We start from the raw sequence: 25,673 nt of genomic DNA, 5'->3' as shown, positions 1-25,673 counted from the left end.
CTTTTAGTTTGGATCAATAATCTTCCATTCCAATGTTAATGATTGACAGCTAAACTCAAAAATGAGTTCTTAGTTTGAGTTACTGCATTTTCTGTTCTAGAATCTTGATTTTCTTTGTAGATTACAATTTACTAGTAAAACTCTCCATCTTGTTATTGACTTCCTTAAAAATAATTATTTTGATCCTTTCAAAGTTTATGTCCAATTATTTTAAACTCTGGACTACTTTTAGGTCTGCTTCATTTTTATTATGGATTTTGTTAATGATCTAGATGGTACATTTTAAGACAATCTCCAGATTTTTTGATACTATTCTCATCAAGTGGTGATATAGCTCCCAGTGGAACTGGTCGGACTCACTTGTATTCAATAAAATACAGTGGAAATGACACTACATAGAAGTCGAAGCTAGGTTAGAAATGGTGATAGAGTTTCCACCTGGATTCCTCAGAATAATAACTTATCTTGAAGCCTTCAATCACCATAGGTTATACCACATATCCTAAGACCACCATGCTCCCAAGAATGCCAAATTAAGCCCCATAGAAATATAATACATTGTGAGCTCTAAGTCAGCGTTTGGAGAAAGGACAAGAGCCAAAAGAGATGCCTAGAGCAAAATAAAAACAATTAAGAAAATATTCACTGTTAAAGTCTTGCAAGTGAAGGCTTTTTATATTAAAAAAAAAAAAAAAGGAATGTGCTTTTCAGTTTTATACCGTAGGTGTCTTCAGAAGACACTCTCTCTCAGGGCCTTGGAAGTGCCACACCTGCACTTTCATGACCCTGAGCAGGAACGCCACCTTAAATTTTGTGTCCTAAGCACTTCTCTTGCATCACTCTAGGCCAAGTTCTTCTCTGAGTTTACATGGAGAGGGAGATACTCAGCTATTCCCCAGCTGCTGCAGCTCACACTCGAGGCTTCCTCAACAGTCTGACCACAACTATGTGAAAGGCCTTTTGCCAGAAATGCCAGCCAATCCCTACACCAGTTGCTGATGCACAGAAACATTCTGGATAATAAAATATTTGTTGTTATTTTAGACAGAAAAACCACCAAATTTTTAGATTACCTGCTATGTAATAGTTGATAACCAAAACAGTGTTATTATTTTATACATGGTAATTTCTGGTTGAATGCTATACATTGTGTGTGAAAATTTTCAGGATCTGAAGATCATATTTTAATAAGATCAACTTATTGAAAGAGTAATGAAGGTGATCTGAAGCTTAATTTTCAGTGGGTTTATTCTGGTTTGCAAGTAGTCTAAGGTTTTTTCTTTGGTTTTAATCTGGTTTAATTGTAAAGTGAAGTGTTTTCTCTTTCTTGTAACATTCTAAGGTACATTTGTGTCTCTCTCTCTCTGTCTCTCTCTTTCTCTGTGTGTGTGTGTTCTTGGGACTGTGAGATGGACAAAAACTTAGGCCTCTTGTTTAACGTTTTAGCAGTGTGTTTCTACTGTGCTTCTTCCCTTTTCGACCTGAGCATTTCAAGAGTCACCAAATAACATTGAGGACAAACCTGGGCCGAAGTCCAATTCACTCCTCCAGTAATCCAATTTGTCTAGCATTTTATCCAAGTCCTGTCTTCTTAGTACTTCTACATTTTAATTTTTGCCTTCCATGCCAGCAAGGCTGCCAATAACTCTGGACCACAATTTCAGCTGAACTTCAATGGCCTCAGACAGGTAATGGGAAATGTCCCAGGGGAAAAGTAACAGTTAATGTGAATCTCACATAAATGAGTTTCCATCATTTCTTGGATCTTGCTTTCTTCCCACATTCCATGTCTTAGTGGCTGCATTTACTTAACAATGAAACTAAAGAGATGTTTTTCTTTTTCATCCAGTTTTATACTTTTTGGTGATAGAGGTCTTTCCAAGCTTTTTTGCAGTTTGACACATTGAGAAATTTGTTTCTGTCTACTCTGATATTTTCTGTTACATTTTAATTCAATTCAAATATAAATATATATTTTGAATACTTACTATGTAACTTTTATTTTTATAACATTGGTCGAAATATGTTTTCTTTGTTCAAGGACTTTAAACTCTAGTGATGGTTTTGGATCAAATTGATAAGAAACTCGAATCACATGTAGAGTAATATATATTAAAAGAAAAAGATTTATAATAGTTTTGATATTCTTGGTGCTATATGTCTTTTAGTTTTACTGCCTGGTCTAAGAGCCGTCTCCTTCATATATTCTAAATATTAAAATCCTATATTCATCTGTTTTGTAACCTGTGTCTGAGTGAGGCAACCATGCTGCCATCTGTTACATTTCTTGTATGATGGCTGTTGCCCTCATTATAGGTTATTGTGAGTCTCCAGGGGCTAGAATCTCTTTGCCTTTGAGCCATTTTCCAACAAAATAAAAATGGCTGACATTTCCTCTTGTCACTACACAAGCTGTATTGTAAAGATTGCCTCAATTGTAGCATCACTTATGTTATCTTAAGCAGAATTGATTTTGTTTTCATGTTGTGGGAATGAAAGTTGGCTCAGTAAAAGCTTTTCTAAGTACCATGTTGCTGTATTTCATGTACCTGAATCTTCACATCATGCTGATTTTGCATAATAATGGTGACATTATTTAGTATTTATTCTGGATATTTAGACAGAAGAGCATTTGAGATACAATCTACCATATGTGTACTAGAGGAAGAGGGCATTCTTTAGAGTTCATTATCACAAAATTAAAACAACTGGGTAGTTCTTTCAATTTAGCATTAAGACACTAGTGTCAATTATCTTCTATTATTCTGGCCAAAGCCAGTAATTTTTATAGGAGAACAGAATGAATCTTGTCACTGAGCTTTTGTACTCTGTGAGATAATGTGAGAGGCATATTATCTGTGTCTGAGCATTTTTCAATTCATCTTTCTATTTTTTCACAAAGGTACAGCTAAAATATTTTTAACTTTCTGAAAGCCAAATGCCAAATCCTAAACACCTTTAGGATCTGATAACACTACCATGCACCATTTCCATCAGCCTCAGTACTTCATTTTTCTGTTCAGATATTTCTGTATTCGCTTGAATTGAGTGTAGGCATTTTTTCATCAATTTTAGTAAAAAATGGCACTTAACTTGAAGTAGGAAGAAACACAAAGTAAGTCACAGCGTATGACTATAGGACAAAACTGAGATCCAAGAGAACTGGGCTCTACTTTTGTTACCGTAATTTAATGTATGATCATGGAAAGTAACTTGATTTGGCATATCTTCATTTATAACGTAGGTAGAATATATTTAACAAACTTTAAGTTTTCTTTCCATGAACTGTGTGCGAATTTTATGACAGCTAGCATAATCCTGGTCACATGTAAGCCATCCCAGAAAAATGCTTAGTAATCCTATTATTTATTAATTCAGCTTCAGAGAGTACATTTTTTTCTCAAATGCTTTAACATTTTTTAAAATATTTTTATATATTTATAAATTTTTATTTTCTTTTACTAGGCTTAATGTCATTGAACTTTTTACATTAGGGTCTATATTCCAACCTTTTATATTTTTTGTTACTTGTCCCTAAATATGTATAATACTCTGAATTGTCTGAGATGTCACCATCTCTCAGCCTCCTTCTATATTTGGCAAATTCCATCTTGCACTAGAGAATAATCATTAATTTATACAGCTTATCCTCTGTGAAAGTGTAGATCAAATTTAATGTTTTGAAAACAAATCCCGAGCTTCGAACCACCTCCATGCTAGACATTGAATATATATGTCACAGATGCTGATGAGAAGTATCTTATTTAATTTTAGAAGAGATCGTAAGCAGAATAAAATCAATGAAAACCATGTAATAGTAACATTATTTCACTTTTTACACAAAACAAAACATTATGTAGACTTTTTATTGTAGCAACTGATATAAAACTGTTGTCGTACATACATGGTGATATTTTTGGTCAGTATGATAAATCTAAATGCCAAAAATGTTTTTAGGCTGAGAATTACACTAATAATTGAAAATATTTTCATGGTAGCTTTCAGAAATCTGAAAATATTTATGGAATATTTCTGCATTATGTTACCATATCTAAGTTCATATTAAACATATTATCAGACTCATAATGTGCTATTCTTTCTGGTTCCACAATTCTAAAAAACACAGAGACAGCAAATAGAACCATTCTGAAAACAAGTGATGTGACAAAATTTTAAAAAAATTTTTATGTTCTATTAATCCTGAAACTACTATTAAGTAAAAAGCATCACCCATGTTCTAACTATTTATGAAGCACATGCTCTCTCTCTCTATTGAAAATACTGACTTCCACTTATCCCTACCACAAATCATGTAGTCAAACATCCACACACACTTTTTCCTACCACTCAACTTGGCAAAAATTACTTCATAATTTTCTCCTAATAGTACTCATATACTAATCAATCGCTAAGTTGTCAGATTTTCTGATTTTAAATCTACTTTTCTTACATACTAGATATATGACGTTGCTTATTAATTTATGTATTGAAAATTATGCTCCTTACTGGTAATATTTGCACCAATCTTATGGAGTTTAATTAAGGATCCAAAGAGAAACAAATGCAAAATTCTAATTATAATGTCTCCTTTTTCTCTTTTCTCTTAGATCAACTAATGCTGTTGAATATAATGTTGATTATTGGAAGCTTGCCCTTTTAGTATCTTTTGTGTGAAGCACATGCTTCATATAATAATCAACCGTTTCCCAATTTTGAAATATTGTTTTCCAATATTTTTCTATTCCAAATAATGCTTTATTGAACATGCTTGCATGCGTATGTTTACGTATTTGTCTTACTTAAACTTTAATATCTATTTTCAAATTGTTCTCTAAAATGATAACAAGTTAAATTCTTACCAAGAATACAATTGTCTTTCTCAGCACTAAATCTCTCAATCCTTTAAAATTATCTTCTAATAAGTAAAATGAAATATCATTAGTGTTTTTACATTTTATTGATCATTCTGAAAGATAATAATCCTGGAATTTTCATGTGCATTTATCAGTTGAGTTGAATATCTTTAAAATTTTTATTTTATAGGAGCTCTTTGGACTTCAGGGATATTGGCTCTTGTTTTTTTTTTTCCCACATGGTAAATGTTTTCTCCATTTTTAAATTTTATTTTGAATATATTTATGGCCTATTTTTGAAGATTCAAATTTAACTTTATGTAATCTGTTCTGCCTTGATTTTTGTTGGTTTTGTTCTTTATGGTTTGCTAAGTCCTGCTTACAAAAGCACCCTCCTGATAAGGATGTATAAAAGTTTTAGTGTCCTGCATGTCTCTTCCATGTTCTATAACAATAAAATATTCCCTAAGTGTCTAGTAAACCAGGACTACACTTTCGCCTCAGGCTTCCATTGTGACTGTGTATGGAAGTGGACATTCCTGCAATAACGGTCAACCTTTGATAGGGGTAGAGTATAAATACAACAGTAATGGCTTCATTAGAACAGATTCTTTTCTAAAAGTTACCATTTTAAAAAAGAAAACATACATATTGAAGGGCAAGAGAGGTCTGTTTCAATGCATTTTACAAGGATGATTTTCAAGATATAACCTCTCCTCAAATAACATGAGCCTGGGAATTTGGCAGTTAATCTATTTTGAAATAATTCAATCTTAATCTCAATCTAATCTTAAGACCTACCTAGCCTTAACTAACGTGTTAATTTCTATTTTTACAATGTTTTTCACTTTTGACTTTCCCTTCCATAAAGTTAATGGGAAGAGAAATACATGTACAAATTTTTGACTCCATTTCCCATGAATATTTCAAAATGCATAAACTGTGTGTGTGTATGTGTTTCAAAAACAGTGTAGGAAGAGTTAGATAACAATAACAATCAAATAAATTCAAATCATTAAGCATTTCTTACTCAGTATCTCACGTCATGACTTTCAGATAAAGACAAGTGCTGGAACCATCTTTAGGTTTACTCACATGTCCGGCACCTGAGGTTGAGTTTCTCAAAGAGCTGAGGAATGGAGTAGCTGAGTTTCCTCAGCCAACCCCTTTATCTCTGTGTGGCCTCTTTCTGTGATATCTCCAGCAAGGTAGCTTCCTAGATGACTGACTCTTACAGAGGGAGAAAGAGAGAGAGAGAAAGAAAGAAAGAGAGAGAGAGAGAGAGAGAGAGAGAGAGGAAACCAGGTGGAAATTTTATCACCTTCCTCAACCTAGCCTTGATAATCACTCAGCATCATTTCCACCTTAATCTTTCCACACAGAAAATAACAAGAGTATTTCAAGATTGAAGAAGAGGACATAGCAATTCTACATTTCTATGAGAAGTATGGTAAGTAACTTGTACACGTGTACAAAAACAATTGTGATGTCAAAAAATAAGAAATTCTTTAAATTATTTCAGATACAAAATTACCATAGAATGCCATATAACATGAAACCGATGATATATCTCTTTAAATATTAAGAAGGAAAGATCTCTAATACATTTAATTTTGAAATATTTTCATTTTTAATATATTGAGATATATCATCACACATGTGTGTTATTTGACTCTTAAAACGTTTGACAGGTTGAAATATAACAATCTCATTGTTTTAGTTACATTTTATTTTTCATGTGGTTAACAATAATACAGAGAGTTGAGGGTGAACATTTATGATCCAAAAGAATTTTGTTCCTCACAGTTTAGCTGAATATACTACTTGAAGTAACTAGAATATATATTTGTTATACTGATCTGGAGAATTTTGTGCTCATTTTATCACATCTCTGAATGTTTTATAACAGCAGAAATTATGTTTCTTTAATGTCAACATTCTTATCTTTACCTATCTATATGTGGTGAAAACTATAGATAAATAAGAGAGATAAAACTGCATTTTTTTCAGGTTTGTGCTAGTAAAAGAACCAGGAGTCAGTTTTAGGGTTTAATTTATACCTAAATCTTCTCTCACCATAAACTTTTAGATACTACAGTGAATCTGGACAACTCAATTTGAAAATCACTGCAATGATAATTTCCACTCTCTCTTTTATCAATAAAACATTCATGTATGAATAGCTCAAATTTATTTTCTGGTTTAAACACAAAAATGTTTATACCCAGTCTCTTTTATTGAAATACTAATAGTCATGCTTAGATGTATTTGCTCAGTATTTTCTCCACTAATATCCAGTCACTTTCTGCTTCTCATCAAAATTTCTCAAAATACAAGTATATAATTGATATTTTTCCTTTACTTCTAGTGAACTTTAATATTCACATTTAACTTTCTGAAACTCAGCAGTCAATATAATTAACAACAGCATTCAAATAGTATAATTCGGTGGGTATTTTGTAATCCTTCCCACTTAATGTCACCATGTATAGAATTCCTTGAACCACTTTAATCTCTACACTATTTTTCCATACTTGCATTGTCTATTTCATGTAGCTCTTATAGCCTTATTCTTTTATTCATTTGTTCAACATAGACATACTTCCTGCTTTTTATGGAATAAATAGTTTGGTGGAAGACACATAGAAGTGCACAGGAAACTACCATACAGTGTTATTATAATTACTGTAAAGTTCATGATGCTGTGCAGATATATGGGAGAGATGCCTATTTCAGGCTCATGAATTATAGAAGCCTTCTTGGAGATGGTGGACTCTCAACTTACTCCAGAGGACAAGTAGGAATTATTCAACAGAAGGATTATTTAGAAGTGGGAAATTATCCCAAACAGAGGGAGTAGTATTAAGGACGGGTCTGAGATAAGAGAGTGTATGGGGAAATTGAAGGCTCAGTCTGGTTGACTTCTGTGAGGTTGACTTCTGTGAGGTGGAGTGTGTTAAGAGTTGAAACTGAAGGAATAAATCTGGGCCACATTTTGCCAGGATATTATTTCAGCCCTAGACAAACTATAAACCATTGAATAGTTTTCAATCATAAAGTGTATGCTCAGATAGGTTTCTTTTATCCACTCTATTTTATACTTGTTTCTCTTTTATGAATGTATGCTCTATTTCCATTTTTTCTTCTCTCCTACTCTGAGTTTACCTAGATACATCTTTATAAAATTCACGTATGTTTAGCTTACCAATTTTAAGGCTTTGTTTTCTTTTCATATTCAGATATATATATTCGTATATATATTCAGATATATATTCGTATATATATTCATATATATATATTCGTATGTATGTTCATATATATATTCGTATGTATGTTCATATATATATTCGTATGTATGTTCATATATATATTCGTATGTATGTTCATATATATATTCATATGTATGTTCATATATATATATTCGTATGTATGTTCATATATATATTCGTATATATAGTCATATATATTCGTATATATAGTCATATATATATTCGTATATATGTAGTCATATATATTTGTGTATGTGTAGTCATATATATATTCGTGTATATATAGTCATATATATATTCGTGTATGTATAGTCATATATATATTCGTGTATGTATAGTCATATATATTCGTATATATAGTCATATATATATTCGTGTATAGTCATATATATATTCGTGTATAGTCATATATATTCGTGTATATATAGTCATATATATTCTTATATATAGTCATATATATATTCGTATATATTCATATATATATTCATATATATACACACATATATTCATATATATACACATATATTCATATGTATACACATATATTCATAGATATACACATATATTCATATATAGACATATATTCATATATATTCATATATAGACATACATATTCATATATATTCATACATATTCATATATATTCATATACATATTCATATATATTCATATACATATTCATATATATTCATATACATATTCATATATATTCATATACATATTCATATATATATTCATATATATATATACCAAGTCTCTTACACTACCCTTACAAGTTTTATTCTCTACTAATAAAGGTATCATGATGATAGGAATTTTATACTCCTTTTGGAAAAGAAGACAGCAAGTAAATTAGAATACTTTAACTTCATGACTTACATGTTATTGTTCTTGTGTTTTCTGATTATATATGCGTATATATAGAAAGATTATATAGATACTGTTGATTAAATTTATTCAAATACCTACTTACATTTATTACTATTATCTAATAGTTTTCTATTTTTATTCCTTTATGCATCTCCAACAATACTTCTGAGAATCTCACCCTCTAATTAAGGATATCTTCATAATTTCCTGTTTTTATTTTTTAGAAGATGATTTTTATTTACTATTATTTTGTAAAGATTCTGGAGGAAGTGTTGATTTTTAAGACAGAAGATACATTCAGTTAGGACATTGAATATCTTTCTTATTACCCGTGCTTGTCTCTTACAAAACATATTGAGAAGTATTTTTATGAGACTTTTAAATTGCTTTATTGTTACAAATGTGGCTTTTATTTTTTTATTTTTATTTTTTGTTTTAGGGGTTTTGCTGTTTTACTACAGTTTTTTAAAGCTTTACTTTCATTCATCTTGCTTGTGTTTCATTAAACATCTTGAATTTTTGGATTATTGGCCTTCATCAGTTTTTGAAAACCTTAGTCATTATTTCTTCAAATATTCCTTCTCCTGTTTTCTATATTTTCTGCTAGTAGGGCTATAATCGAAAATTATTTTTAGTACTTCTCACTATGTTCTCTATATCTTTTATCTTCTCTTGTTTCATTATTTTGAACCTCCCTCCTTTATTACAGATGGATTACTGTAAGTTCTCTCCCATGTTGGTAATTATCTCTTCAGTTCTGTGTAATACACAGTTATATAAGGTTGGTGCACCGACCAAATACAAATATTGTATTATTTTTCTGGGACTGCAAACTGGGTATTTAGACACACAGGTAGCCTCAGGTATTTCTTGGCTTATAGATGACTGTCTTCTCCCTGTGCTTTACATTGTTTTCCACTTATGGTTGTCTTTGTGTCCAAATCTTTCTTTTTTAAGGAATCCAGCAATATGTACCAGGGCCCATTCTAATGAGTACATTTTAACTTGACTGCCTTTGAAACGATACTGTTTTCACTAAATATCTCATTCTGAATACTGAGGAATAAGACTTCAACTTTCCTTTTTTTGGAGGATACAATGTATCTTATAACATCATTCACCGAGTTCTTAATTTTGGTTAATTTTTCTTTTTTTTTTTTTTTTTTTTTTTTTTTTTTTTTTTTTTGGCCAGAGTTTCAATTCAGCTCTTTAAAAAGAAAAAAAGTGTAATTTCCTTTTTATAGTTTCCAGTTCTCAGCCAAAATTATTCATTTTTAACAGTTATTTTCCTAAACATTTTAAGCATACTTGCTTTACAGTGTTAACAAAAAAAAACCAAGAGATTTGTGGAGGAGTTTGTGAAAAATCTATGTACATTTTTGAGGGAAGTTAAGCACTTGTGTAACAGCTTAACATATGTAGCATACATTCTACGTTCACTTTGAAGTGGGATTTCAATATCAAAATAAGGGAGATTTTGGCTCAATATGTCATATGGTGAACTACTGGGCACAAAGGAGGTTTTTGCATATCCTCTATAAGCCAGTGGAAACTGGCTGGAGGTTTGTGGCAGTTTATCATGAAAGAACGTTTGTAAGGCTCATCCTTAGTCTATTGAAAGTTGTGGCAGGACTGCAAAGCAGGAGAAGGTATCAGAATGGTAAGGAGAAAAGCCTGCATTGGGTGGTCTTTAAGCAGGAAGCTACAAGTTTTTTAATTAGCAGGTTCCAGGTGGTCAGTCAGCCACCACCAGGTGTTCTGTCTGAGGTCAGTTGGGGAATTTTCAGCCGTAGCTGTTTTGACATGTTTTTGAGAAATTGGTTCTGCTTAATTACAGGAATAAAAACCTTGTGACAGGTAGTGACATGTATTTTCTTTGTGAGCCCAGGGATATGTGACCAGCCTCTCACCCTGTCGTGGCCATTTGGTTCTGTTTTGTAGTTTTAGTATGTCTCTTTTTAGCCAGAGAGTTCATTGTGTTTGTCTGCTGAGGTGTCTTTTAACAATAGTCAGTACACTAATTTCAATATCAAGAGTCATTGTAGGTTAGTTTTCAATGACTTTCTTTTTTGATTGTTTTCATTTATATTCAATTTTTTCTTGTCTTTGGTTAACATTGTTTTTGCCTAAATAATTTTGGAAACAAGGCTAACATTTTCTTTTTACTGAGGGAATTTTTATCTGATTATATAAGGTATTTGTTGGCACAAGCAATCAAGTGGGTGTATCTATGTAAATATAAACAAAAGGTAGACTATAAGAAAAAATGCATCATTATTAGATATAGAGAATACCACTAACTAATTTTAAGAGCATTAGTGAGACAAAAGATTTAACAATTTAAGACACATGAATTTCTGATAGTACATGGAATAAAAACTAATAAAACTAGAGAGAGCAATTGATAAGTTTCCTTCTATTGTTGGATGTTTTACCATAACTTTTTCCATATAATGAGACCCTGTCTATATCCCCAAAACAAATAAATATAAAATAATGAAAAAAATAAAAGAGACAAAAAACCAATGGTTATAGAATATTTGGACACAATACAAAGGCTTAATCTAATACACATATAAAATATGAATGGAGCTTATTAGAGACTGCATGTTCTTCTCAAGGAAATCTAGAACATTTACAAAAATTAATCCTGCACTAGACCATTAAGCAAATCCCAACAAAATTCAAAGAACAGTTTCATACAGATAGAGGTAATATTCAAAATATTTATCAACTGTTACACCATGGGGCTGATAAATTTAAAAAGATGACTGACCACTTAGATGAATACTTGATTAATAATTATAGAGTAATACAGTCAGCTCTTGCATAACTGTGGCTTTCCCACCACAGATTTAACAAACCATAGATAGAAAATATTTTTTAAAAGCAATTAAAATATATGGTATAACAATTATTTTCAAAGCATTTACATTGTATTAGATATAAGTAATCTAGAGATGATTTAAAGTATATGGGAGGATGTGTGTAAGTTATATGCAAATATGGTGCCATTATGTGAGGGATTTGAGCATCCACGGATTTTGGTATCAGAGGGGGTCCTGGAACCAATTCCTCAGATACTGAGGGATGACTATACATCCTGTCATGTGATACTGGCTGAACGTCAGCCCAGAAAATAGGCTTAAGTTTTTTATTATTAAACAATTAAGATAAAAATAATAAAGAAAATTCATGTATATTTGGAAACTTACAAGCATGCTTTTAAATAACTCATGAGTCAAAGAAAAAAATGAGACTTAGAAATTACTTAGAACTGAAAGATAAAAGTTCTATATTAAAATTTGGTATGCAGAGGACATCTACTGTTGTTTATGATGGAATAGTAGGTGGTAGACACAATGATCTCTCTCCTTTTTCAAATTCTTTCTTCCCTTAGTTTCTGAGAAAACATTCTCAGGTTTCTTTTTTACTTCTGTTGCTGCTTCAGCACAGTCTTACTTTCCAGATCTTTCGCTGTATTGTCTAAATGTCGGAGTTCGCCACAGCTCAGTTCTTAAATCTCATCTCTTTTCCCTCACTATACTCTCCCCCTTGTTTATTTCATCCAGCCTCAAGGTAGTAAGTGTAATCTATGTGCTCAAGGCCACCAAATAAATACCACTAGCCAGCTCTTCTCCCCTGAACATCAGGACAGAATATCAACTGCCCACTTGGTACCTTTGCATGAGTTGACTAACTAGAATTGTTTAAATCTACTACTTCTAAAACCTAACATTTCCTAAAATGAGCTTCTGATATTTAATTGCCAACCCTGTTACTCTAACAGTTTGTCAAACTCAGTAAATGGCAACAACATTCAACCTGTAGCTCAGACCGAAATGTGGAGTGTTCTGATCTCCTCTCTTTCTTGCCATATTCTGTGGGTTTTATCTTCAAAATCTGTACAGAATCCAATTTATTTTTTAACCCCCACTGCTATTACTCTTCTCTAATCTATCATTCCATGTATTGTAGATGATTGGAAGGGCTTCGTATCTATTCTCCCTAACTTCTACTATTATCCCTTTTCATTTATGTTCAATTTAGCAGCTAAAGTGATCTAGTTAATCCTAGTTAAATAAATGTATTTTTTCCTTGAAGTCATGCAATAATTGTCTAGGTACCTTGTTGAAAGCCAATATTGGCTGGCGGTGGTGGTTCACGCCTCTAATCCTAGTACTTTAGGAGGCTAAGGCAGGCAGATCGCTTAAGCCCAGGACCTTGAGATCAGCCTGGGCAACATGGTGAAACCCAGTCTCTACAAAAACTACAAAAATTAGCCAAGCATGGGAGCTCACATCTGTAGTCCTAGGCTCGCTTGAGCCTGGGAAGTTGAGGTTGAGGCTGCAGTGAGCCATGATTGTATCATTGCACTCCAGCCTGGGTGACAGAGCAAGACCCTCTCTCAAAAAATTAAATAAAATAAAATAAATAAAAGTTTCAAATGAATATCCTATAGCTCACCCTCTCATCTTTTTTAGGTCTTCATTCAAATATCAACCCAAAAGTTGGCTGTCTGTCTACGCTATTGAAAATGGCATTTCTTCCCTTATCATGACATCACCTTTGGCCTTCCTTGCTCTCTAGTTTTCTCATGAGCCCATAAACAAGATTACTATTTCTATTATTAATCTTTTTTACTGTCTCTTTTCAGTAAGTAATAAATCTCACAAGGATAGAGATTTCTAGCTGTAGCATCCTACAATGTATTTACAGACTATTGAACTGTACTTGACCATATTAAATATTCAATATTCTTCAATATATATTTTTTGAGTTAATGAATGATTGGATAAGTGAATAATATACTATGGAATGAAGAAATATGATTGCAGCAATAATATCTGAGATATACATATAAATATGAGCATAGAAATTGGAAAATTTTGGTAAAATAAAGAGCCATATCCTGGGTAGAGCAGTAATAATTACATTAATTAAAGTTTTATTTCAAAATGTGCATAAGTAGATTAACTGAATTATTATACTTTCTTTCAATTAATATGCTATTTAATTAGATTAAAACCCTTTGATGTGAAATATATGTTTGAATTTTTATATGCGATTTTATTTGATTGGACAATTTATTTCCGTAATAACTTGGGTTAGTGTGTTGGGTCTTAGCCTTAAAAAGTTTACATATTGCTTAATTAATATTTGAGTCTATTTCATACATCTTTTGTCAGTGCTGTTTTAAAATCTCCCACAAAGACAATTAGTAATTCTGTGGGCACCAAAGAACCATATAGTTTGAAACATGCTTCAAAGAATGGTAAGTTCATACCTAAAATATTTATTTAGAAAATTAATAGATTTTCTCCAAATTCGACTTTAGGTTACACATCAATACAGCTTCACACAAACAAGTGAAGCAGAAAGCCAAGGTTTGTCACACTGACAACCATTCTAATAGCTCTAAAAGTGCAGAACAAGACAGCTGACTGAAATCCCTGTTGGTGTTTCACATTCTCAATCTGAGTTTACTTTTGTTAAACGGTATATCTTAGGCTCCTCTTATCAGAGAAAGAACTTAAGTAAATATGAGAATATTAAAATCTCAGTACCACAAGGATCAACCATAAATGATTTCTGTCTCATGTTATTTCAGGTCAAAAATCAACCACATGACAGTTCAAAAATACATGAGGAGAAGGCCATTTGTTTCCACAAAACTGAAAAAAAAAATCATCTACTAAGTCATAGTTTCAGTTTTAAGAAATATTATCTGGAACTTATTTATTCATCTGTCCTCATTGCTTCTTAGTTTTCATATACTCTTTTAAATTTTTGACAATATTATAAGTTCTTATTACTCAAAGCTATCTTCTAGACATTAACCATCATTACCTGGAATCGATCATCTGCAGGCAGTAAAGAAAATCTTCATATAACCCTTGTGCACTAGACTTTGGCCATAAAATAGCTTAATTCAGGCAAAGTCAGGTTTATTTGCTATCACCTTTTATTTTCCTTTGACTCAGCCACATAGTAAAATAGAGGCACTATATAAGTATTTATATCCAGATTATCACTGTTTTACACTGGGTGCTCTACAGGCAAAGCCTGAGACAGGGTTTCAAGGGAACATGATTTATTGGAGAAGTACTCTTCAGGGAAAGAAAAAAAAATCTGTTAAGAGAGTGAACAAAGTAAGAGGAGGAGGGCAAGAAGCTAAACAAGAATGTGACCTTAGTTCTAGTACTGGCCTGATCCAAATGGTAGAGATTGGATTCTAAAACCTATATTACAACAGAGACTTGGCCTCCATTTCATTGAGGGCTTTGAGTGTTGTATGCCTTTATTAGTCAGACGATAGCTACTCTGCTGGTGAAAGGTGTAACCTCCCAGGTCTTCCTGGTGCTATTGATCCCCATCAGCCAAGGAATTCCTTTCAAGAAGGTCACAGGTGTAAACCATTAGCCACGACACTTGCATCCACTAAGGAATGGGCATGCTGACTGGAAAATGGGAACCAGAAAGAATATCAACAGCATCTACATCAGTCTATTCCTTGCACTCACATTACGTTTACTGCATCTGGGCAACATCTATACAAGACTCCAGTTAGTCTGAATTTCATTTTGGAAGAAGTTGGTTTAGTGGGATAAACTACAGCCCCAAATGTTATTGTTAATCCTAAAACCATAGGATATATTCACTAGATCCCTCCTTTACCACTTATTTTAGTTTCCTCTCACCCTTGGATAGCACTTCCACTGTTGAAGTGGCTTCCCTAGTGGGGTGACTCAGACCCACGTCATTGAGAGGTCTGAGCCTGTTTTTTCTGCTTTTATCTGGCTATGGCTGCTGAACTTGAGTATTTCCACTTAACACTGTACATAGGAGTAGCAAAAGATATTCAGCAGATTATATGAATGCCAAACATTCCTTCCTGACCCTGTTAAGAAGGAGTAGTCCTACATCCTTAGGACATTAAGCTTCAATTACTCCTGCTGGTATTGTAACTCATTTTCGAGCCTGCTGGCCTACTGGAATGAAGAGCTCAGATTCCTGATTCAAAATTATTGAGACTCTGACCGTATCCCTTGATACACTTGCCTCCTCTCTGGAAACCAGGCCATCTAGTTATACAGAGTTTAAGAATCTGTGGGATAAATACAAATACCGTCAATGGGTTTTTAAAAGTGAAGGTCACTTTTATTTCTACCCCTTGTTTGCCAGACTCATGTAGTCTGTCAATGGAGGGCAAATAAAGATATAATAGCAATTTGTTTAAGGTCTATTACCTATCCTGAAGGGTGGCACCTTTCAGGATGATTCTCTGAGGTATCATCTCCAAGCTGGTTTCTCTGCTATGTTTTCAAGAATCTTTTCTACTACTCTATTAAGTCAGCCATTTCTGGGTGGGGCATGTCGCAATAGAACCATTCAATCCTATGGTTTTGTGGCCACCAACAAATCATTGCTATGATGTTATGTGGGCTCCCATGTCAGTAGTACAAATTCTGTGAGCCCTTTAATAGTGATGTTGGCTGAGGCATCGCAGGTTAGATATGCATATTTATATCAAGAGTAAATACCAGTCCTGATCAGAATAATCATTGCTATTTCTTGGCTGGAAAAGATTCCATGTAATTCAGTTGCCTTCAGAAGGCTTATTGGTCTCTTTGAGACATGGTACCATATCAGAGATTCAACCTCAGGATCTTCTCATGACAGATCAAAATTCAGCAGAGGCAGTGACTAGATTAGAATTTGTGAGAGAAATCCAAGGTGTTGGCCCCATGGATATCCTCCATCTCTGCCACATGGCTATTCCATTCATGAGCCTATTGTATTAATACTGTGGAGCCTGAGGATAGAAACTGATACCTGTTGGCCAAGTCATCCTATCCACCTGGTTGTTTAGTGCTCTTCTATAATGGATAGTTGCTGATCGGCATTAACAATTCTTCAAATATAAAGAGCTTCCCATTATGCACCCAGTTCTATAGATCTATCCAGACATCTGTTTCCTAGACCTCCATCCACATAGGAGATTAGTCAGGGTGGTGGGAGAAACTATAGGAAAAGGAGCAGGCCTTCTGAAAGGTCAGAAGGCTCTGCATAGCTTCGGGGCATAATAAGCTGAAGGCAGCTATTCTCTTACCCTGAGGCAGAGGGCGAGGAATAGGTACAAGGGAGTGTACAGGAACTTATCTTAAATAGGCTTATTAACTTATGTTGTCCGGAAACCGACTTTTGATCATCCGTACCCAAGACTGCTCCCTGAAGAGGGGAACAATAATGTTAATCACCCACAGATTGTGTTGGCTCCAGGCTTTCAGCATTATATCTGTACTGAAATAAAGCAAGCAGCTCCAGCTATTTGAGACTGCTCACTCTCCATCCACTAAGTGCCCAGCAGTCCCCTAGCGGCTCTTACATGGCATACCTGTGTCTGAGTACTCCTTTCATCCGTCACTTAGCCAGGGTCTGCAGGACAGACCCGGCACCTCCAGGCTCTATTGATTTTAAAAGTCTCACTGTTTTTAGGCCATCTATATTATCTTCTACTGCTCATAAGTGTCTCTCTTCCTTCCTCCGCTTTTCTCTCTTTCTCTCTTTTTATCCATATATATGTATATATGTATTTGTATGTGTATATATATAAAATTGTATATACTTCTCAGGTGAGAAAAACTGCATATTTATACACATGTATATGTGTACACACACACATACACACACACACACCCCTCAGGTGATTGCTATTGCTCACAAACTGCATGATGATCTACACTACCCTATTGGCATCAGTTCCACACCAATTTTTCCCTGGAGGCTGCTTTGCAGACAAATTTTACCCAAAGACAGTTTGGGGTTTTATCTGATGCTGTAAGTGGTAATTCTGGTTTTACCAGGTCCTATCCTTCTATGTTGAGTTCTCACAACTCTATCATTCCCCCATGGCATTTTTTTCAGAGTTTATCAGTCTAGACTTTGTGTGTCTATAGATTTGCTACTTGTTTTTGATCTGTAAGAAAGTCTTCTATATGGACTTTATTTGGAACAGCTAGTCAAAGATAAAAACTGCTAAAGGATTTTCTAAAGTATTTGTATACGTTTATGTAGTATTTCTACAGTATGCCTACACTCTTCACAGTATAAGACCCTAGATCCTATAATATCTTGTTTACTGTGAGAATCTACCTTTATGACAATTATTTATGGAAGCAACAAGGTATCAAGTAATTCATGTGTTTATTTTTTATTTTTAAATGGTACCTGAGGAGTCTGCGGAAATACGTTTGTTTCTATATCATTTCAGATAAGTGAATTATCCCAAAATTATATCTGTCACTAGCATATAGATCTGTTTTCTTTAGGCAATTTGATATGTCCTAGAAAACATAACAGTTCTGTCAATTGAACTTCTGGTAAGGAAGTGGCTTCTACAGGAATGACTATACTACATATTTTAATGAACCCTGATATTTCCCTTTACATATTTAATATAAAAGTGACCTATTCAAAAACATTAAGTCACATTTGGGTTTTGGGATGTACAAAAAAATCTGTTGTGAGCATGGACAATTCCTTAATTACAGGTATATTGGTGTAATTTTCCTTCATTGGTGTGATGACAGATTTGGCGTATTAGGAATGCTACATCAGGGGATAGTAAGATGAGAAAAAGAAAGTCACAGTTATCGATCATTTGTTAGTTAGTAGAAATATATTGAGTGTTTTTTTAGGAACATAAAATTTTACTAACTGTAGTAACCTCAGGTTTACAAGTGATCCTGTTACAAAATCTAAAGATGCTTTAATCAATTTAATTACGGCCTGAATGTTTTGGAGGCAAGCAAGTTAAACCTTCGCTACTGGATCAAAGTTACTTATTTTTTTAGGGTTGGGTCATTTTGGTTGATACATAATAATTACACATATTTTTGGAGTAATAGGGAGGGAGGATGAAAAGAGGTTGGCTAATTAGTGCAAAAATACAGGTTAGATAGATGAAATAAGTTGTGGTGTACAGATGGGTTTTTATTTTACTTTATTTTCTACTTTTTATTTTAATTTTTGTGGGCACATAGTAGTTGTATATATTTATTGAACATATGAGATGTTTTGATATAGGTATGCAATGCATGGTAATCACAGCATGTAAAATCACAGCATGTAAAATCACAGCATGTAAAAACCATCCCCTCAAGCATTTAGTTCAGATGGGTTTTTGACGTGTATCAAGTTGTTGAGATAACACCTCTTGTAGATACCCTAATCTCTTCATGTTTACTCAAAAGATTTTAGATAATCTGAATTTTTATATGCTCTACTTTAGTTAATCTGTCTAGATCTGTAGTTTTGTAGTGTTTTGTCCACAGGATTCTGGGACTATAACTAATTTTCTGATAATTAATCAAGCCATGGATACTGTAGGTATAATTATGCCTAGATCCATTTTGATCTGATCATGGCTTGGGATTGAAGCATATTTTTTATGAAAAGAGATACTACCTATTATATTTGTAGTAATGCGTTACTACGAATAAGGACGTATTCTTATAATGAAGCAAAAAGATCAGAATTTGGAACTTTGGAAAGGACACAGGATGGTGAAAAATACTCAATACTTAAATGGCTCTAGCAAATTGAGGTAAATGAAGTTCATTTTCCTCTAGCTATCTATAATTTACTAGACTACAAGTATACCTTTTATTATCTTCTTTCATAATCTGACACCAGTGATTTTTTTCTTTAGTCAAAAGTTCTTTTTCTTTCACTTGCTACAAGTCAATGTGCCCTCTATCTTGGCTTTCAGGTCTGTATTTTAGTCTAAGGGATCTGACATATAGAGCTGGGATGAATGGTTGGTTATAGTAGCATACATAGCAACAAGAAAGGTGTATTGTCCATATGTAGTTATCAACAAATTCTCCTTGGAAATTTAGATAAAGGTCCTGGAATTTTTGGGTGCTTATGTTTCCCTAGAAGAAATATCACTGGACAGATTTTGGACAGCTCTCTTTGTGTTTCTTAGCCATCAGGGAAAATTGGTTTCTTTAATGGCTTTTTTGTTCGTGGTATGTACTGGTTTCCGTATGTCAAGGTTCCCATTTTACACAGATAATCTTTTTTTTTTTCTGGAGTGGAGAGTTATTTTGTTTAAAGAACCAAAAGTTTTGCCAATTATCAATTTGTTTACTTTCTAAATTTCTGAAAATGTCCATCCACACACTGGAAATTTCAAGATTTTATTTTATTTTTTAAAAAACTCCCCTAATTCAGGTTTACAAAGAGAGAAGACATAATACCTTTACTCCAGTTGCTGGGCCTAACCCGTAATGCTGAAACTTTTAATGTTTGAAAGTTTTCTGGAATCTAGTTTTAGTTTACAACTTTGAGTTTTTGTCTAGTCTAATCTTAAAATATTCTCAAATTGCTTTATGTAGTGTATTTTATTTTTATTAGCCTGTAAAGGGAATTATTTTAAAATTTAATACAAATGGGTTATTTAAATCTTAATCTTAACATATTTTTAAAGAATTTCTTAAATCCTTAAAAATTTTATTTTTAAAATGCTTAAAAAATAGAGCAACAGTTAATGGGACTAATTGATGTAGACCTTTAGGCCAGGACAATTAGAATCTAACAAAATTATTAATTCTGTAACAAATTTCAGCCCATATTCCCAAAGGTTAGAAAAATCCTCGATTATGGAGATACTTTGGTTCTAGGCTATGGCTTTAATTCAGCTCCTCTAGGTCTGCTTCTGGTCTAGAAATTTTAAAATGTGATTGTTATTTTCCTTTGAAAATCCTAAAGAAAGGGTGACATTTGGAAGGTCAGGGAAAGGAACAGAAGGAATAGAAGAAAATGAATGGGTTGCTCAGATAAAGTGAGTACGAGAGAGAGATGTGAGTTGAATAGGATTTAAAAAGAGATAGAGTCTCTGAAAGGGGACTCTCATAGAGTTCAAATTTTCTTTTCAAACCTTAGCATGCTGCCCACATGTTAACTATTAAATGTTTATTGTTTTGACTCCTAGTATTTTTAGGATTTCTCTTAAATACATCCATTCATTGATTTTGACATAAGAAAATTACCCCATAATAGACATTGATAAAGAGTGAGACTTCAGGTCGTAGTGTGATTTATATAGGAAATAGTTCTAGGAGGAATTGAGACTTTGGCATAGACTCTCTATCATAGAAACACAAACGGCAAATGAAACAGGTGACCATGGGGTGCTCATGATTATTGAAAAGTAAACTGTTGTGGAGAGTGACGAACATTTTGAGACCAAGATGAAGCCAGGGAGAGCTGTAAATCAATGACTCAACAGTAAATCACTCTAAGTAAAGTGAACTTCTTTCACAAATTGACAAGTCCCCTCATGATGGTCATGACAGAAAGGCGAAATTTGACAAGTTGTTATTTCAAGATAAAATTATTTAAAATGTCAAGACAGAAACCGAAAAGCATTACACCCTAAGTGAGCAGTCCTTCTTAGCACAGACAGCTCTAAATAACTTTACTGGAATAAAATCGATAAAAATGTTAGGACAGACATGGGGGCTCCTGCCTGTAATCCCAGCACTTTGGGAGGCTGAGGAGGGAGAATTGCTTGAGACCAGGAGATGGAAATCAGCCTGGGCAACATAGTGATACCCTGTCTCTACAAAAAAATTTTTTTAAAAATGTATACCTAGGTGTGGTGGCATGCACGCGTAGCCCTAGCTACTTGGAAAGGTGAGGCAGGAGGCTCATTTGAGCCTGGGAGGTCAAGGCTGCAGTGAGTTATGATCATACTACTGCACTCCTGGGCAGCCTGGCTGACAGTGAAAGACCCTGTCTCAAAAAACAAACAAACAAAAACTTTTACTTTATGTTTTAAATGATTACTGACCTTATATTGGTCTTAACATGGATATGTAGTCAAATATTTTGAACTGGGCAATAGACGTAATTTTTTCCAAAAAAGGAGGAAACTTTATAAAAGGCATATTGCAACAGAAAAAACCCTTATTCATTTTCATGACATGTAAATTTATTTCCTCTTTTTTAATAGAATTTCTCCAAAAGGGTTTTTCCTATAAAAATAATTCTTACCTCCACCTTACCTTATTTGAAATGAAACATAAAAATTTGAACCGATTTTATTAAACAAAAATTTATTTACTGTAGCACTGTAAATTGATATACAGTGTATAAATTTACAAAACATTTTTGGAGATATTATTTCTTATCTATTTATATTCAAAATGCATGGTATGTCTAGATTAGGTTGTTCTCAAAATAAGATAAATTCACTAACCCTCTCACATATTTAAGAAATAAAAAGTCAACTATTTTTATAAAATTAGATTATAAATTAAGTGCTATGACTCTGACTAGAATTTTTAATAATGACAGATGGAATCACATTATTGAGATTGTGCTAATATTGAAACATTGAGGAGTAATAACTTTTTAATTGTCTTGCCATTTAAATATAAGCAAATGCTCTGTTATTATATATAATTACTGAGAATTCTTGCATGTAAGCTGTAAGTCAAAAATATTTAAAATTTCCCTATATGAAAACCACTATAATTAGAGATGGCAGTCACCTTAGCTAAAATTAGTTTATATGTTTAACTTCCACAGGTATATCATTATTATTTTTTAAATGATTTTTATTATATAAATGAACCATTAACATTGTATTTCTTCATGTGTTTTTCACTATGTGACCTTGTTCTCACTGTCACCTGAGTTAAAATTTTAATGTCATTTTTAGCTGAGTGTCTGAAACATAGGAAATAAATTTAATAATAATTATGGATATTTATAAGACCAGGTATCAAATTTAAAAGGAAGAATATCTGACAAAATTAGTTGATGTTATAATAATGTCAACATTTTAATGAAACTTTATAATTTCCAAAGTGCTTTTATATATATTATCATTATTTTAAGAATTATTTTGACATTATGTGTCAAGTCTTATTCTAGACACCGATGACAGTGTTAATGAATGAAACAGAAAAATAAATCTGCATTGATGCGATGTCTGCTTACATTATAATAATAGGAAATACTGTCAATACAAATACAATACAATACTGTGGAATATAAAAAATATATTTTTATGTCATATAATGATAAGTATAACAAAAATGAAAAAAATTAGTTTTAATGTTTTAAACATTAAAGGGAGGGAGATGAGGAGTGTGGAAATGGTTGCAATTTTAAGCATTGTGGTCGGAAAAGACCTCCATAGAGAAGCAATTTATAATCAAGGTCTTGAGGGAAAAGAGGGAGTCCAGATCCCTATGTGAATAGCATCCAGGCAATGCGCAGTGTAAGTTCAAAGAACCTAAAGTGAGAGTAAACGTGGATACAGTGTACAGTACATCATGGAGAGACTAGTGTAGTGCCAAATCATGTCAATCCACTATAAGAGATCTGTCTTTCTTTAGGTCTGAGTGGGAAACCACTGGGGTGACTTGAGTTGTTAACTAGTCCAAATGAGTTAGAATTTTATGTAATCATCTAAAAGAATAAGGATGATGACGTGAATAAAAGCAGTGGAGGTGGAGGTAGTAACATGTTTTGTTTATTTATCTATTTATTTATTTATTTATTTATTTATTTATTTATTTTTGAGATGGAGTCCCTCTCTGTCACCCAGGCTGGAGTGCAGTGGTATGACCTCAGCTTACTGCAACCTCTGCCTCCTGGGTTCAAGTGATTCTTCTGCCTCAGTTCCCGAGTAGCTGGGATTACAGGTACGCACCACCACACCCAGCTAATTTTTGTATTTTTAGTAGAGATGAGGTTTCACCATATTAGCCAGGCTGGTCTCGAACTCCTGACCTCATGATCCGCCCATCTCAGCCTGTGAAAGTAAGATTACAGGCGTGAGCCACTGCACCCAGCCGTGATGTATTTTAAAACAATTGACTCCTGGATTTGTTATGGGGCATGAGAGAAAGAGGTTAATCAAGAGTGATTCTTGGGCTTTTAGTCAGATCAGCTAGAAGATTGGATTTGGCTATGAACTGCAATAGGGAAGACTGCAGGAGGTATATGTCTTGAAGGAATTTATTTCTGAATGATTCAAGTTCGAGAGATCAAATACAGTTGGAAGTGGATATTTTAAAACCACGGACATATATGCTTGCCTGGAGTTCTGTGGAGACGATTAGGTTAGAAGTATAATTTGGCAACCATGAACATAGAAGTAACATTTAAAGCTTTGGGTAGGCACAGAAATACAAACAACCCGCAGAAAATACTATAAAAACCTCTATGCAAATAAACTAGAAAATGTAGAAAAAATGGATAAATTCCTGGACACATACAGCCTTCTAAGGTTGAATCAGAAAAAAAGTTGAATCCCTGAATAAACCAATAACAAGTTCTGAAACTGAGGCAGTAAATACCCTACCAACCAAAAAACAAAAAACAAACAAACAAAAAAAAGGCCCAGGACCAGGACCAGTCTTACAACTGAATTCTATGAAAGTTACAAAGAGGAGCTGGCATCATTTCTTCTGAAACTATTCCAAACAATTGAAAAGGAGGGACTTCTCCCTAATTCACTTTATGAGGCCAGCATCATCCTGATACCAAAACCTTGCAAAGATACAACAACAACAAAAAGAAAACTTCAGGCCAATATCCCTGATGAAAATCAGTACAAAATTCCTCAATAAAATACTGGCAAACCAAATCCAGCAGCACATCAAAAAGCTTATCCACCACAATCAAGTCAGCTTCATCCCCAGGATGCAAGGCTGGTTCAACATATGCAACTCAATAAATGTAATTCATCACATAAACCGAACTAAAGACAAAAACCACGATTATCTCAATAGACACAGAAAAGGCCTGCAATAAGATTCAACATCCTTTCATGTTAAAAACTATCAATAAACTAGATATTGATGGAACATAACTCAAAATAATAAGAGCCATTTACGACAAACCCACACCAAATATCAAACTGAATAAGCAAAAGCAAGAAGCATTCCCCATGAAATCTGGCACAAAACAAGGATGCCCCTTCTCATCACTCTTATTCAACATAGTATTGGAAGTTCTAGCCAGGGCAATTGGCAAGAGAAAGAAATAAAGCGTATTCAAATAGAAAGAAAGGAAGCCAAACTCTCTTTGTTTACAGATGACATTATTGTATGTCTAGAAAATCTCATTGTCTCAGCCCAAAAGCTTCTTAAGCTGATAAGCAACTTCAGCAGTCTCAGGATACAAAATCAATGTGGAAAAATCACAGGCATTCCTATACACCAACAATAGACAAGCAGAGAGCCAAATCATGAATGAGCTTCTATTCACAATTGCCACAAAGATGATAAAATACCTAGGAATACAGCTAACAACAGAAGTGAAGAACCTCTTCAAGGAGAATTACAAACCACTGCTCAAGGAAATCAGAGAGGGCACAAACAAATGGAAAAACATTCTATGCCCATGGAAAGAATCAATGCCATGGAAATGGCCATACTGCCTAAAGTAATTGATAGATTCAATTCTATTCCCATTAAACTACCATTGACATTCTTCACAAAATTAGAAAAGAATACTTTAAAGTTCATATGGAACCATAAAAGACTGCATATAGCCAAGATAATCCTAAGCAAAAAGAATGAGCTGTAGACATTATGCTACCCAACTTCAAAGTATACTACAAGGCTACAGTAACTAAAACAGCATGGTACTG

Source organism: Gorilla gorilla, chromosome 3, assembly GCF_029281585.2.
Source record: "Gorilla gorilla gorilla isolate KB3781 chromosome 3, NHGRI_mGorGor1-v2.1_pri, whole genome shotgun sequence".
Taxonomy (NCBI): domain Eukaryota; kingdom Metazoa; phylum Chordata; class Mammalia; order Primates; family Hominidae; genus Gorilla; species Gorilla gorilla.
The sequence above is the reverse complement of the archived record's forward strand: the minus strand, read 5'-3'. Positions refer to the sequence as shown.